The 17,175-nt window shown below is 36.2% G+C and overlaps 1 protein-coding gene across 2 annotated transcripts in view; it reads left to right on the forward strand.

The window, feature by feature from the left end:
* Nucleotides 1-17,175, forward strand: part of KCNJ3 (potassium inwardly rectifying channel subfamily J member 3) — a 150,872-nt gene that overhangs the window by 11,994 nt on the left and 121,703 nt on the right. The gene's annotated exons all lie outside the window — the stretch shown is intronic.

The raw sequence follows: 17,175 nt of genomic DNA on the forward strand, positions 1-17,175 counted from the left end.
AAAAAATTTTTAAAAGAGGTTTTTCTTCTTTTTCTGCTTTGGTATAGCTATGTCCTGTATGTCATTCCTTAAGATGCACTTTAATATTGGTATGTCCCAAATAGTCACAGTTTGCTGCATTGTGAGGAGAGACAGGTTGCAAAGGAAATAAACAAGAAATCAGAGCGCATTATTTGGGGTCTGAGTATTGCCCAGTGATTTGGATCCTACTACATGCCTGAAACCAATATAATATCTAGATGAGCACGCATGCATGTGCACGCACACACACACACACACACACACACACACACACACTCACACTCACACTCACACACGTAATAAGTGCAGGTATACATGTATGTGTGTGTATCTTGAATTTTGCCCTTTCTACAAGTAATGAAAAAGCAAGAAATATTTTAGCTTTGAGTTTTTTCTACCAATGTCATTCTCCACCTTAAGGTGCTAATTATTATATATAAACTATAGGAATTTTGAAAGTAACATTGGCAGTAATATAGACATGTTCAAGCTTTATACTAAGATTGGAAGTGTTACATAAAGAAAAAATTCCCATCCTGGCATAAAGTTTTGTCCAAGGAGCAAGGGAAGGCAGGCTCTTATAATCGTTGAACATTTGTCACAGACTACTGTTTAAATTTTGGGCAAGATACTTAATCTCTATAAGCTTCTTTTCTTTCTCTATAAAGTAAGAATGATGTAATAACCATCCCAAAGCTACATGTTGTATTACTATTATTTTATTATTATTAGTGTTTCAGTTTAAAAATTAAAATTTTTAAGGACAGTGAGTAAAGATTTAACTTATCAATCTATGTCTGGAATTTGATGTCTGTGGACTGTTTTGTGGTTTAAATCCTCCAATTATGTTTTTAACTTATAATTGAAATGATGTCGTGGTATATTTTATTGAATAAATCTTTATATTTAGTTTTTACTTCAATAAATCTTTATATTTCAATTTCAATTTTTATAAGGTTTCATCTATTGAAATAATATATTGTTAGAACTTAAAACAGCAGATGTGATTTTTATTGATTTATGTCTTATAGCATATGGTTCTATCTTTGACACATCTGTTTACTAGTTACTTATTGTTATTCTAATCACTGACATGAGTGAAGTTTCTGTTTCGCTTGACAGTCTTTGAAATTTTTCATTAGGCCAGTCAATTGATAGATTGATCGATGGATCGATCCATCCATCCATCCATTTTTTCCTGTTTATCCCTAGTTGGTTTGTGTTCCTGAAGAATGAGAAAATTTTTCTAAAGAATCATGGTACAATTAAAAAAATAGGAAATTTAACAATGTTAGAATGCTGTCATTTAGCTCAGGGTCTATGTTCAAATTTCATCTGTTCTAGTAATTTCCTGCATAGCTATCTGGGCACCTCCCTTCAACATCAGTTTAAGGATTTTGCCCTTCATTTGTTTACTTGTCTTCTTAGTCTCAAGATGGAATACTTCTTCAACCGTACTATTGTGTTCTTGTCCTTGATGTACCGGAAGACTATAGTCCAGGTATTCTGTAGAACATCTCTCCATTTGGGTTCGTTAGAGGTTTCCTTGTTCATTAATCTTTTCAGTTTTGGCTTCTACATGGGCATGTTAAGAGAATAATAACATGTTTTGAAAATACTGTTTTGAATATATACCTGTGTATTAACTGATTTTTCTTCATCAGATTTCAGAAGAATTTGTTAATAAATAATGCCCTACATAAGGTCTTTAGGAGTTTTGTACATTAAATTATTCATTAAGAGTTCAGATTTTAACATTTCCTCCCCTGATTTTTGTTTGTTTATTTGTTTTGTTTTGCTTTTTTTTTTTTTTTTTTTTTGGTAACACTGAACTGGCAGAGAATACTTTCCATAGAGTGTGTGAAAACTTGACTAGAGACTGAATTTCTTATTTTGAGATTGCCTTTTATGGAGAAGAGATTAAGATCTGCTTCCTCTTAGCCTCTTAATTAAGTATGTTTCTAGATCTTATATAGCAAGACAAACAGTAAAAACATTACTCATAATTTGTAGAGTTATTTTGTGGAAAATTTGTCTGACATTTTGTTTATGTATATGCCCTAACTAATTAAATCCCACACTGTTCAAATTCTGTAAAATCTGCCTATATTTCCAGACCTCCCTGAGGTTAGTAAAAATAAGATAAACATTTTTGTGTCATTTTGATCATTTATATCTTCACTGAGATGTATTTAGATTCATCTTCAAGGGTGTTTCTTCCTTTGTCCTTCCATTCACGGTCAAACTTACTTTCTCATATATTTTATTGCTTAGAATAAGATAGATACGATATTTTGGGATGTTTTGAGAGAGAAGCAATATAATTTTTATCTCTCATGTTTTTTGGTACACAGTCTGATGAGTAAACCATATACTCAGTGTTACTTTCCATCATATTTAGCATTAAAATATAAGTGCCTATCATTCATTCATTCATCAAACAAATAATTAAATGTATATTGTGTGCTTGCTAGTATTTGAAATGCTGGTCATATGGTGGTGGCTAAGACAGGCAGAATCCCTTTCCTCACGGGGGTCATATTAAATGGGGGAGGTGGATGGCAAAACAAGAAAAATAAGATGTTATGAGGTAAAATGTGTCAGGAATAAAACAGGTGATGGAATACAAAACCAGGTGATGGGATAAAGGGTGCATCTCGGGGCACTGAAGGTTGACAGAAGAGTTCTCTCTGAGGTGACACTTAAACAGAGGCCTGACTGTCAAGAAGGCCCTCCTAGGCCTGTCTGGGGGAACAGCATAGCAATAAAGGGTCCTAAGTTGGGAATCAGCTTGAATTATTCCTAAAGGGAGGCAGAGGTAGTTGGAGCAGAGTGAACAGTGTGGGAGTAGAGTGAGAGGTCAGAAATGTGGAGGGGCCACCTCTGCCCTACAAACAACTGTATTGTACCAATGGGAAGTGTTGGGATTTGATTAAAAAGCAAGGCGTGTGCTTACCTGGTAGAGGAATGATTTAGGAACCTCAAACTTTGTGTAATAAACAAAATACATTTTTTTCTAGTAGGTTCTCTTGTAGTTTATTTAAAAGTGAGTGACCCTGGGGCACCTAAGTGGCTCAGTCAGTTGAGCGTCTGGATCTAGATTTTGCCTCAGGTCGTGATCTCATGGTTCCTGAGTTCGAGCCCCACATAGGGCTCTGCACTGACGCTGTGTAGAGCCTGTTTGGGATCCTCTGTCTCTCTCTCTCTGCCCCTGCTCTGATCACGCTCTCTCTCTCAAGATGAGTAAATAAGATTTAAAAAATGAAAAACAAAAATGAGTGACCCTAATGTCTTAGAAATGCGTAAAACTTTAGACAGTTACCACTTTTTTTGTATTAGTGGTAATGTCCAGCCCACCTTCCCCAGCATGCGCCCGCGCGTGCGCGCACACACACACGCACACACGCACACACATGCACACACAGTCACAAAGTTGCTCACTTTGTAGCAGTCCTCTGATAAGAGTCTTCTGGTCTCATTTAGGTTTTGCTTCTTCCCATTCCTGTAGTCTCCACAGGAGTGATGGTGGTGGTGGTGAGAAATGAGAATCTTTCTAATTTCCTTGAAAGTTTTAGCTTTTGGCTCAGAACTCACAATAATTACTTTCCCCACTTCCTTGGAAGTGCCCCTCAGTGATAAGACTCAAGCATTTTTGCCGTCCTTGCTACAAATGAGTTAGATTTTCACTCCCAATGAGGAGCATGAGATTTGCCTCTTCATTAATAACCTTTGCTTCTTTGCTAGTCCAGCAAATTCCTAAAACCTGTGTTACCTCTCCCTCTTGCTCCCTCTGCTGCTTTTCCCAGGAGAGAGAACGCTGCTAGAGGCAAACAGCATTGCAGATTTGGCTCATTAGAACTGGATGCTTTCAAACTTCAATCTGCTCTCTGCTGCTATTTGGCAGTCTTTTTAATTGTCTTTTCTGTACTCCCAGGCTCTCTCCCTGTGGGAGCTATTTTAGACCTTTTCTCTCTTACCATGCCCCCAGTCCCAGCTGTCGTATCCTTTCCTTGGCATATCATCTCCACCTATTCTATCAAAAAGAATGTGATGCTTCAATTTTTATACATTTTTTTTTTTACTCTCCTTATCCTTTTCTCACAATTATCTTCTCTTTCCGGGTGTCTGTGGGGAAAAGTGTCCCTATTCTTGTCTAAAACCATCTCCTTTACAGCTAGTTCTACACCCTACCACCCCGTGACTCAAGTTCCTATACTTAATATACCTAATATCTAATATCCCTTTGACTGTATTTGCTCTCAGACATTTCGAGATCTTTGAAAAAAATACAAAACTCATTATTTGTCCCTTTATACTCCTGGTTTGTCCCCGGATTCAATGGCATCACATTCTCCCTCTCTTTATTTTTCTGCTTCTTCTAATTTATACTTTCCAGTTGTTCCTTATATCCTGCATCACTGCTTCCTCCTTTTTCCTATAAATGTAAATCTCTGCCATTACCTTCTTTCTTTGGGAATCTACATATTCACCTTTTCTTTTCTTTTCTTTTCTTTTCTTTTCTTTTCTTTTCTTTCTTTTTTTTTTTTAACTTGAATTCACAAAATAATCACAAGTCCACTATTCCTTTTATCCTTAGCTATGAAACCTCACTAACTATGGTCCTATAGTTATCCTTAACTTCCAGGGCATTTTCCTTACTTGGATGCCACGGTTTTGTTTTATTTTTTTTTTTTTAATATTTGTTTATGTATTTATTTAGAGAGAGAGAGAGAGAGAGAGAGAGAGAGCAAGCTACAGAGAGAGTGAGTGAGCATGAGCAGTTTGGGGGTGGGGGGGGAGGTGTAGAGAAAGAGGGAGAGAAAAATCCCCAAATCCCAAGCAGGCTCTGAGCCCAGTGCAGGGCTTGAACTCATGAACCATGAAATCGTGACCTGAAATGAATTCAAGAGTTGGAGGCTTAACAGATTGAGCCACCCAGGTGCCCCTGGATGGCACTGTTTTAATTCAGAGTCAGCTTGTCCGAATACCAAGTCCTCATCTTATGTTAAAATTAAACATCCTCATTGGGAAAGTTTCTCACTATTAGTGTGTGCAGTTTTATCGCAGACTCTCTACCTCTTTCCCTTTTTATATGTAATTGTTCACTCCACAAGTTCCTATTGAACAACTGTTAGAGGCTAAACACTATTTTGATCCTAGAGGACACATTAGTTAACAACAACAAAAGTTCCTGCCCTTGAGGGAACATGTATATTCTTATGTAGGAAACAGAAAACAAAATGAAGTGCTTCATCTAGGATGTTGAAAGTGATCCATGCTATGGAAAAAAATAAGGCAAAAGGGATTGGGAGCATAGGGAAATCAGGGTGGTATAATGAGAAGATGACATTTGAGCCTACTGTGTCTTAAGTAGAGCTAGTACCTGGCAGAAGGGCATTCCAGGGAGAGGTATCAGAAAAGGCTCCAAAGGCGTAGGGTGCTTGGCTGCTCCTCTCTCCTACTGATGTCTCTCAATTCAGTTCTTCTTTAAGCCCATATAATAATACTTCTAAATTACAGCAGTTGTCTCAGGAGTGGACTTAAGATCTCTCTCTACATGCAGATTACCCACTATTGCCCCGTATATTTGCTTACAACACTACTTTCATGATATACCTGTGCTCAGAAATCTCCAATGACTACCATATTAAAATGCATGTATGTCTTCATGGAAAATGAGGCTGCTCTTTGTACTGTAATGTCCATATACTGATGCTCACTTTTGACACCTGTGTCTGTAGTAATACCATTTTCACTACCATATTTATTTAGTCTTCCCTGTATGTGTGTTTTGTTAGTCTATAGTTTTCTTTAATATTTCGCTTCAAAGAGCTGTTTTTACTATGAAAGGGCTATTAAATACATGCTCATTACAGAACAATTAAAAAACATAGATATGCAAAATAAAATCTTTACTCCTAATTTCAACCACTATACTGTTCTTGTTACCATATTGGTCATTAACCTTTCACATGTCTGCATTCAGACATATTGTTATTATGCTACATGTGATGTTTTATAACTTAATGTATTAACGCCTTTCAAATCAAATTATAATTCTACACCATTAGTTTTAATGGCTTTATTGGGGGCATCTGGGTGGCTCAGTCGGTTAGGCATCTGACTTTGGCTTAGCTCATGATCTCACAGCTCGTGAGTTCAAGCCCCGCGTCGGGCTGTGTGCTGACAGCTCAGAGCCTGGAGCCTGCTTCTCATTCTGTGTCTCCCTCTCTCTCTGCCCCTCCCCTGCCTGTGCTCTGTTTCTGTCTCTCAAAAATGAATAAATGTAAAAAAAATTAATTAATGGCTTTATTGTATACCAATCTTTGCTATCTTCTAGTCTGGGACATTTAGGCATCTCCTTTTAATAACATAAATATTTTATAGTCCATAGTTTTAATTAATTTACCACCAACGTTACATAAATTCCTAGAGATGGAATTCTTGGGTAAAGAGGCATATAAATCTGTTGGTTTTTAATGTGTGTCAAGATTGCTATCCAGAAGATTGTTAACAACTTACAGTTGTGTATGAAGATGCCCATTTCCTCATACCCTTGCCAAAAATGTATATTATAATTTTTCTGTCAATTTGACATTATTTTGTTCTGATTACTAGTGAGTTAGAAATTATTGTTATCTATGCACTACTAGTTTTATTTCATGAATTCTCAGTTAATATTGCTCATTTGCCTGCATTTCCTTTTATGCCCAAGTTACTTGCAAAATTAGCACGTTATTATGAGAAAGCATGTCCTGAATAGTCTGTACACTATTGCAAATGTATTTGCTTTATGTATATATACACGTATAATTATTCACATTTGTCACTCATGTACTTTATTACATCTCCAGATAAACTGTAAATTTCTAAGATTGATTGAGGACTTTGTTTTATGGCTGTTTATTTTGTACTTTGTAGATCCCAGTAAACATTTCTGATCTGTTTGTTATTTTTAACTGATTTTAATAGAGTTTCTCTCTTTTTGTAAGCTTGCTTTCTGAGTTACAAACTGTTTCTCATAGGAAATCAGTCAATATATGCCTGTTGATTATCCATGTTAAGTGTAAGACAGTATAGAAATGATTACAGAAGAAGCCCACATCCTCAGGGAGAAAGAAATTGAGTGACATTGAGTATTAACAGTATATGCTCAAAAAAGATATGTGTCAGGCTATAGTAGGAGCCTAGAATAGTGATCCCCGATGGATTTGTTCTTCAGGAGGTCTGAGAAGACACCCCCACTCCCACCCCACCAGACGACATAGCATGAGCTGAGACAGGAAGGGAAGCAAATGGTCATCAGAAGGGTAAAGAGAGCTCAGCACCCTGGCCAGAGGGATAGCAACTAAGGCTTCATTTTGTCAGAGGAATCAAATAATTTGGTGTGGTCGGAGTATAGAGTATGTGTAGTGAAACTGTCTGGAGATGAACCTATCACTGAGTCATAACTTGGATCTAATTCTGCAGGCAATAAATCCCTTGAAAGATATGAAGCAGTAGAATGCCATGGTCATATTTACATGATTGAAAGGTCCCTCTGGTTGCAGGGGGAGGATGGATTGAATGGGGCTGAGACCGGAGACAGACCAGTTATTAGGCTGTTACAGTAGTCCAGACCAGAGGTAATTAGGTCCTGCTTGAAATTGTTTGGCTCAGACAACTATGTGACTGTTGACAATAATGAAAAAGGCCTCTGGTTTCAAAGCTGTTAGTTGGGATTAAACAGGAATGGGGAAAAGGTCCCTAGGATCCTTCCCACTGAAGTTTTGCAGGCTACTGAGAAACTGAAGAACCCAAAGAAACAAAAAGATAAATGGAGGAAGGTAAATAAAACCACTAACTCTTCTCCTTAGTAGTGAAAACAGCTCGACATTTTCTAATGAATAAATCACAGAGCAGACGTTCAACTTTAAATAATTGAGATGTGCCTATAATGTTCCCCTATGAATGATCTACGCCCTTTAGCTTTATTAATTGTAATTAATCATTACTCCTCAGTGATCTGTCAGAAAACAGTGATCAGCAACTCCCCTAGCTGGAATTGTAAATGAGCTAGTGCTCTTCTGACCGTTGGAAATTTTATTTATCCATTCTCATTTCAGGCTCTAAATCATTAGCACTGAGCCCCTCATACCTATTTTAGCCAGGACCTCAATCAAGAGGTGACTTGTTTAACTCTTTGGTTTTCCTGTTCCTGCCCAGATTACTGTTACCTTTGAAAGTAATTGTTGGTGTTTCAGAAGGCTTTCTACCTTATCAGCTAAAAGTCCATAACATATGGATGTCTATATATTGGAAATCTCAATGTACACTCCCCCTAGTAATTTCTATGATTATATATTTGTTAAGTATTTATTGCTTCTTAATTGTGATTTTTGTTTTATTCTTTTTGAGACCCCTCTTGAATAATCCGTTGAGTGAAAAATAAAGCTCAAATTTTAGGGTGCCATGGTACCTTTTTTTTTTTTAATCCAAGGCCTTAATTTTCATGAGCAATTCTTAAATAAAATCCTACTTTAGCATTTTCTTTTGATAGGCTATTGTAGGCATTTTTTATGTCCCTTACGAATTTAAAGCCTAAATACTGAAGTATGAAATATGGTGACCAACCTATTGGTTGACCTATGACTGAAAGCTTTCTGAGGCATGGGGCTTTCAGTGCTAAAACTGAGTCGAGCAAAATGGAATATTTGGTCATGATAGTGGACTAGATCTTTTCAAACTCATGATTGGAGTTATTCCACCATTTTCCTTACTCCACCTTTTTCAGCATTGGAGTCCCCCAAATACTTATAAAGACTTTTCATATATGTCATTTTCTCTTATTTCCATTGTTATATTTTACAGGATATTTAATTAATATAATCCTAGCATGTTAGGATGGACTTTTTTCTGTTGCTGTTTAGGAGGTTGGTCTGGGTAAATTACTGGAAGAGAGGTAGTTTGGGGAGGGTGACACTATATTTGTCACAATCTTGCATATGGCTGATATGAATAAAATAAGTCAGCAAACTTTATAATCTAGCTAATTGTCAAATATAGGCATAGGAGAATTGTTACTGGTTTAAGCAGTTTTGGATAAGATGTGGCATAGTCCAGTGAGAGGGAACTTCACAGTTTAGACATTAACTCATTCTCAGAAATTTTCAGTGTGAGTTTTGGGACCAACTGTGTTGAAACCCCATGGTATACTTATTAAAATACAGACTTCTGGGCTTTTACCTAGATTTACAGTCTTACAGTGTCTGATGTTTGTGGCTCGGGAAATTTACATTTTTAATAAGCATCTAAGGTGATTCTTATTAAGAGCATTATATTTGAGACTGCCTCAATCCAGCAACTAGGAAAGCCACTTATATTTATTGAATTAACTACTCAGCTGCAATATCTTGACCTAATGTACCACATTGGCATGTTATAAAAATGAAAGAGTCCGTGGCTCTTTATATTTCTAAAGTCTTCAGAGATGAATGCCTTGTGTCAGTGCAGACTGTGCTGATCAATGTAGCCAAATGCAAATTAATATGGGTAGAAAAACAGTGAAAATCAGGAGTATGAATTAAAATGCTTTGCTATTCATCATCATAACCGAGAACAAGATGTGATAGCTATTGTGGAACATTGTGTGAAGATGTACTATAAATGCCAAGCAAGGATGTTAGTGCCACTCACTGATGGAGAGAATTCTGATCATTGAAACTGCAACACATGCATTAGACCAGAACACTGTGGTTATTTAGGTTTTCATAGGACAGAATGTCATTATGCTTCCTATAAAGTTCAAAAGAACAATTGCACAATTTTATACTAACACTGGCTATTAGTCTTTAATTTTTTCTTAATGTTTATTTATTTTTGAGAGAGAGAGAGAGAGAGCATGAGCAGGGGAGGGCTAGAGAGAGGGAGACATAGAATCTGCAGCAGGTTCCAGGCTCTGAGCTGTCAGCACAGAGCCCGACGCAGGGCTTGAACTCACAAGCCTTGAGATCATGACCTGAGCTGAAGTCTGACGCCCAACCCACTGAGCCACCCAGGCGCCCCTATACTGGCTTCAAATACTAAACTATTTGAAGAGTTTTCTGGGATAAATTCTTTGGAGATTGTAGAGATTAAGTATAAATATAAATATGCTTTTTAATAAAAACATGATAATGAGTAAGAGTTGAGGTCCGGATAGACTAAGTTTATTTTGACAAATAAGGACAGTAGGCCCAGTTTGACATTATTTCATTTTGATTAGTTATTACTTTGTTATTTGCATGCCCTGGGCTCTGTCTGAAAAAGAGCTAAGATCATTGGCCCATTCTGCTCAGGAGAGCTTAGAACTGAAATTCAAGTGCAAAGTCATTGCTGCTATTATTATTGTTATTGAAAATGAATGTTGAATGAGGTAAAAAAATATGAAGTTATTATATAAGCAGTGGTATTTTAATATCTATTAATGATGATAATAGAGTGCCATTACAAAATTGAGAAGGTCCTGTCATGGAGCAAAGGAGGAAGGAGGAAAATAATTTTTTTGTTGTCCAAGGGTGACTTACCCTTGGAATATAACCTAAATGTGTTGATTATGTATGGGGTGTATTTGTTGAACCTCCTGTGCCAAAAATATATTCATAAGCCTGAGAATAGCTCATGATCCATTCCTGCTGCCTAGTTCAGAGAAGAGTGATGTCTAGACCATTTCAGAGAGATAATTACATCTTAAAGGCTTTTGGAGAAGGAGCATCTTAGTCTCCCTTAAATTACTGTCAAGCATTTTTTTTCTATGTCTCTAAATTAATTTTTAATGTAACTTAAGCACTTTATTTTATTTTGGTTAATTTTATTTTTATTTTAGATTTCTTGTCATTTAAGATAGAAAATGCCCTGCCATTAGTTTTGAGAGCCGTCTTTAGTCACAGGCAGTACCAACTCTGTGCTGTACCTCAACATTTAGATCCAGGTAAAATCTGTTTCCTCAGGAGGACAGATTTCTTCCAAATACACATAATATAAGGAGATAAGTTTGGAGAGAGAAGAGTGCATGGTGCTTTGATGACTCCAGAAAGTTTGGACCTTATGAACTGAATGTATGTCTGTTTGTGTATGAGCTCTCAACATTTTTTTTTTTTTTAGTACTTTTTCTGTGCTAAGGGTTTACTTTCTGACTCATGCTCCTGATTCAGCAGTTTCCCAGAAATGGCTCCAATCCTTCCATATTTGGCAGCACTACTTAGAAAATGTAGAGAGAAAATGATGTAGCCTCTTTGTATATGTGTATTTATTCAGATTAGCATTATCGGTTCCAAAAATGTCTTAACATGTGTTATCTGTTTCTTCCTGGTTTTGCTTTGCTCTACATTTCTCCCAGTGGCCTTTTTTCAAATATGCTTCATTACTCTCCATTTTAATTTTTATACACGAAATGCACAGCTTCTCAAACTTCTATGGCTTATTCTTTTCATTTACTTAAGATTGTAATATGTTATAGCCTGTAGATTGTAGAATGGTAGTGCCCCGCAGTAGTCCTTTATAATAAGGTCTAGGTATCTTAAGTTTTTAAGGCTAACTGGCTAAAATTGGGGACAGACTCTGGTGCAGAACTTTTTATGTTCATTCTGTGCAGTATACTCATCGTCTTTTGTTTTTAATTCAGTTATTGAATAAATTCAATCTAGTCCAACTGAATTCTGCTTATCTTTAAATGTACTAAAGGAAGGCACCTAACTTTTATAGAGTGCCCTCCTATGTTCCAAGTTCTACTAGACCAGTAGTACAGATACCAGTTAAAATATTGTTTCTTATTTGAATTGGTCATTTAATGATATCTGCCCGATATTATGTCTTCTCTAGCTTGGAAACACTTGGTAAAATCTAATATGCTACTTTTAGCTTTGAAGAAGCATATTTCTTCCTTTACACTAGAAGTCATGATATCATCGGAACCAGAAAAAGTTGAGAGGCAGAAGAAAAGAGACACATTTATGATTTTTGAAACAACTGTCATATAATTGAATAGTAGAATTGGAATGATAGAACTATAAAAGATAAAATGCCTCTTAGTGATAATCTAGTTAAAACATTCCATTTTAGGGAAATGGAAAGCATGATTCAGTGAGGTAAAACAACTTGCTTATCTTTTCGGAAGCAGTTGGTGGAACAGTCTGGAATATGCTTTTGTGCTCTGACTCTTATTCTGGCATTCTCATTACCAACAATGATTCAGTTATTTAAATGCATTTCTTCTCTAATGTAACATAATTTATAATGATGGAGACTATGTGTTTTTTTTTTAGTATTTTTTTTAACATTTATTTATTTTTGAGACAGAGAGAGACAGAGCATGAATGGGGGAGGGTCAGAGAGAGAGAGGGAGACACAGAATCTGAAACAGGCTCCAGGCTCTGAGCTGTCAGCACAGAGCCCGACGCGGGGCTCGAACTCACGGACCGCGAGATCGTGACCTGAGCCGAAGTCGGACACTTAACCGACTGAGCCACCCAGGCGCCCCGAGACTATGTTTTTTAAGACATATCAAGGATTTTCTATTACTAGGGTCTAAGTTTTAGAGCAGATCTGCTCCTTGCCTCGCTGAGCAGAGGGGAAAGGCAATCAAGAGATTTATGCTTTATAAATAGGTCTGGTCTTGAACAACATTGCTAAGCCCTGTTATAGGCAAATACAATAAGAGAAAGAGAAAACTTGGTATGTTTCAGGTCCTGAATGATATCCGCATGGTTAAAGACACAGAGTATGTATGGAGTAAAGGGAAAAAGGAGTTTCTGGAAATGGTAGTAGAAAAGTAAAGACTAGAAAATGTAGCACTTAATTGTTATGAGTAACTGGGAGTCATACATGGCCTTTCAGCAGGAAAGCGTGACATGATCACAATTGTGTTTCAGGAAAAATAACCACTCTGGCTGACCACGGAGAAAGTAGTAAATGGGGCAAAATCAGAGGTTGGTAGATCATTTAGTGTGCTACAGCAGTAATTCAGATGAGAGGTGGTAATCTGTTGCTAATGGAAGTTTATAGAAGCATCCACTTTTGGCTAGATTATTGAGGAAGATTTGTTGAAAACATGAAGTATGTAAAATTTCATGTTGCTCTTGATGAAGCTTGATACCTGAAGATGAAGGAGAAGGTTTATGATAAAAGAGTACAAGCTTGGGGTGTGAATGTGCAGGGACTATATAGTAGAAAACCTTCTAAATTCATATTTGGACTAAAGAGTGTAATGTATGAAATCTGGGTAAAAGGTAAGGCCAGGGAGGTATTGAGAGAAGACTGTGAATGTGGCCAGAGTGCCAGAACTTAATGTTTATCAAACAGAAAAGAAGGGAGCCCAGATTTTTGAGCAGATGATCAAAAACTACAATGAGAATTATACTTAAGTTCTCCAGATTATAACGTATAAAATAAATAATACTGTAATATAAAATAGTCATTCTCATTTCATTTAGCTTTTGAAAAAAATACATCAATATGATAGTGCATTTCATATATCAGATGAGATCCGCTGAATTATTTTTTAACCAAAATTTGCTGCACAGATTTATTATTTTTTTTTGAAAAAAGTTTAGATACTTAAAATGAGTTTGTCTTTAACATGATCTCTTGATCCTCCACAGAGCAATATGAAAATAGTGTTAAATTAAAAGTGGAATTTAAAAAAAATTTTAGAAGAAATCTTTGATGATATTTGAATTCATTCAATTTGCATTTGTATTCTATAATTTAAAAATTAAATTCTAGACGGTTTTGAATCATGCCCCATTTGTCTTTCAGAGTTCTTTAAGAAACCGTGTTATGACTTTGTGAAGAAAAAAAAATCTCAGAAATTTGATCTATGTTAAAGTTAGATGAACACTTTGAAGATAAAATGACAAATTTTATAGTTATGGAGATTAGTGTATTAGTAGTAATATTCAATTAAAAGATACTATCAGTATCTGAAATTACAAAATGTCAGTGTATACACGTGTACATATATGTCTTCTGACAAGCACACTTACGGTTAATCAAGTGTTGCTATTATTACTGTTGTTATTTTTACTTGTACTCTTATAAGAGTGACAATTCAGTAAGTATTGAATATAGACAAATTCAGCACTACTTTTGAATAAAATGCATTTCAAATTGATTTAGGGGAAAAAGGTATAGATAAGTCCATTTCTCCAAGGGCTAACGGGTTTTCTTTTGATGTGTTACCAAGGTCAGTCTAAGTGGTTACAGGTTTCCTGCTCATGCAGTGGCTTTTACTCTGCAAGCAAATGTGAGAATAGAGCATAACCTGTTGAAAAATGCAGTCTCTGACACATTTCATTTCCTGGAATTATGCTAACAATTATGTACCATAGGAATGGGTTGATTGTTTTTGTACGTTTACTTTGCCATGACTCCCCGCCTCCCCATATAATATAGTTTCAAATTGGAAAATGAGGATCTTAACTGGTTGGGAGAATAAAATCTGATGTAATGGGTGAAAGTAAATTCTATATTATTGTTACATTACCCATGTAATATTTTACTTTACATTATTTATAAATTTAAGTAAAATGTTATTTTTTGAAACCTACAGGCATGGCAGGACTATGACATGAAGAAGTATTATCTGACTCCAAAGAGTTTTTAATGACTCATCTGGGCTGTTAACATTTCCCATAGGATATTCTTTTGCTGCTTAATGGTCCATGTTTCAGAAATAATTTTCTTACACTTAAAAATCTCCTTTGAGAAATGTAATTGCATTGGTAATAATATCTCCATAGCCTTTTTTTTTTAAATAAAATCCTTCAAATTGTTACTAGTTTGATCATATTCCTTCCCTGTCATTGACTAGTCATACAATAAATGTGTTTTTGTTTCTTTTGTCTCCAAAATTAATTGTTGGAGACTCATCTTCTACTACTTTTTACATTTTATATCTTGCATCCTCCAAATACCTGGATGTTTTCGGCAGATATTTTTTTCCTTTAAAAGTTTCCTTTTTGGGGGGGGGGCACCTGGGTGGCTCAGTCGGTTGAGCATCCGACTTCGGCTCAGGTCATGATCTCGCAGTCTGTGGGTTCGAGCCCCGCGTTGGGCTCTGTGCTGACAGCTCAGAGCCTGGAGCTTGCTTTGGATTCTGTGTCTCCCTCTCTTTCGGCCCCTCCCCTACTCATGCTCTGTCTCTCTCTCTGTCAAAAATAAGCATTAAAAAAATTAAAAGTTTATTTTTTTTTTGCTTTGAAAATGGTAATAATACATATCCTCTCTACTTACCTCTCGAAGTTATCCTAAGAATTCAAAAACCTGATGTATAGACCATGCCATGAAGAATTCAAGCCCCGTATAGGAAAACATCTTCAAACTCATTGTGTCTGCTATTTTTCACTCAACCTGTCCCACCCCTCCTCATGTCACCTCTTTAAAAACATGAACTTTCGTGGTTTTGCTTACAATATTTTCCTTTAGAAAGATTCAGTTAATTTTCTTGTGTCAAACTACTTCACTAGCTTTTGACAATACTCTTAACTTTCCCTTTTTATTAACTATTTGTTATAATCTATAAAGTTTCCAGTAACCTGAAAATTAATTTATGGAAAGAGCATAAACCACATTTACTCAAAAGCTGTATATCTTTCAGTGTTTAGAGAATATTGTAGGTCCTTTTATATGGTTTCCAACATTGAAAGTTTGATTCTGTTGAAAACTTCTAGAATGCAGGGGTTATACATGGTATTAACTCTTTAAAATAACATTTAGAATAGTCTTATACCTGCATGGCTGGCTACTGTGGTAGAAAGAACTTTGAGTTAGAAGCCAGTTCTGCCCCTAACTGGCCATTATGTTTGCCAACTCCAATAATATTCTTGAGTAAGTTCTTTTTTTTTTTTAAGTTTATTTATTTATATTGGAAAAGAGGGAGAGAGAGAATCCCAAGCAGGCTCCATGCTGTCTGTGCAGAGCCTGATGTGGGGCTCAATCCCCAGAACTGTGAGATTGTGACCTGAGCCAAGATCAAGAGTCAGACTCTTAACTGACTGAGCCACCCAAGTGCCCATTGAGTAAATTCTTGTATTTACAGCATATAAATTATATTCCTTGTCTGGTTTTTGCTAAGGCAAAGGGAAATTAATATTTTATGAAATTGTAGAGTTCTAGAATATGTAAAATATAATGATTTTGATTAATGAAAATGATTTTAATATTATTTTAAAGTCATTTTCAACTTATTAGTACTGTATTTCATTTATTTCATTATTTTTCAGGTATGTTTCTTTAACTCTTCTGGTTGTATCAAAGTTTCAATAGTGTATTGTGTCCTTGCGTATATGTTTAGTAAAAATATAATCTCGGTTATTCATTGTGACCTCATTTTTAACGGCAGTGTAGTTATAGTTATAACTTTAATTATAGTTTAATGACAGTGCAGTTATATAGTTATAGTGTAGTTATAGACAGTGTAGTTATGTAGTTAAAGTGTAGTTATATTCTTAAACCACAGATATTTTTGACATTGTTTATTCTTTATAGAAATAGCCTTATGGTTTACTTTTGTCTACCATGTTATATCCTCATCTTTATGTATTTTAAAATACTCTGATGCCGGGGTGCCTGGGTGGCTCGGTTGAGTGACCGACTTCAGCTCAGGTCATGATCTCGTGGTTTGTGAGTTTGAGCCCCACGCTGGGCTCTGTGCTGACTGCTCAGAGTCTGGAGCCTGCTTCTGATTCTGTGTCTCCCTCTCTCTCTGCCCCTCCCCCACTCATGCTCTGTCTCTGTCTGTCTCAGAAATAAATAAACATAAAAAAATAAATGAAAACAAAATTGAAAATACTCTGATGTTGGAGTAGCCATATAATTCCCTGGACCACTTTTTATTGATGTAATTTGGAAGAATATTAAGAAAATCATATATTTTAAAAACATTTGTAGGGGCGCCTGGGTGGCTCAGTCGGTTAAGCGTCCGACTTCGGCTCAGGTCACGATCTCGCGGTCCGCGAGTTCGAGCCCCGCGTCAGGCTCTGGGCTGATGGCTCAGAGCCTGGAGCTTGCTTCCGATTCTGTGTCTCCCTCTCTCTCTGCCCCTCCCCCGTTCGTGCTGTGTCTCTCTCTGTCTCAAAAATAAATAAACGTTAAAAAAATTTTTTTAAAAACATTTGTGATGTGAAGTAAACCTCTTCT

This window comes from Panthera leo, chromosome C1 (assembly GCF_018350215.1).
Source record: "Panthera leo isolate Ple1 chromosome C1, P.leo_Ple1_pat1.1, whole genome shotgun sequence".
In the NCBI taxonomy this organism is placed as follows: Eukaryota; Metazoa; Chordata; class Mammalia; order Carnivora; family Felidae; genus Panthera; species Panthera leo.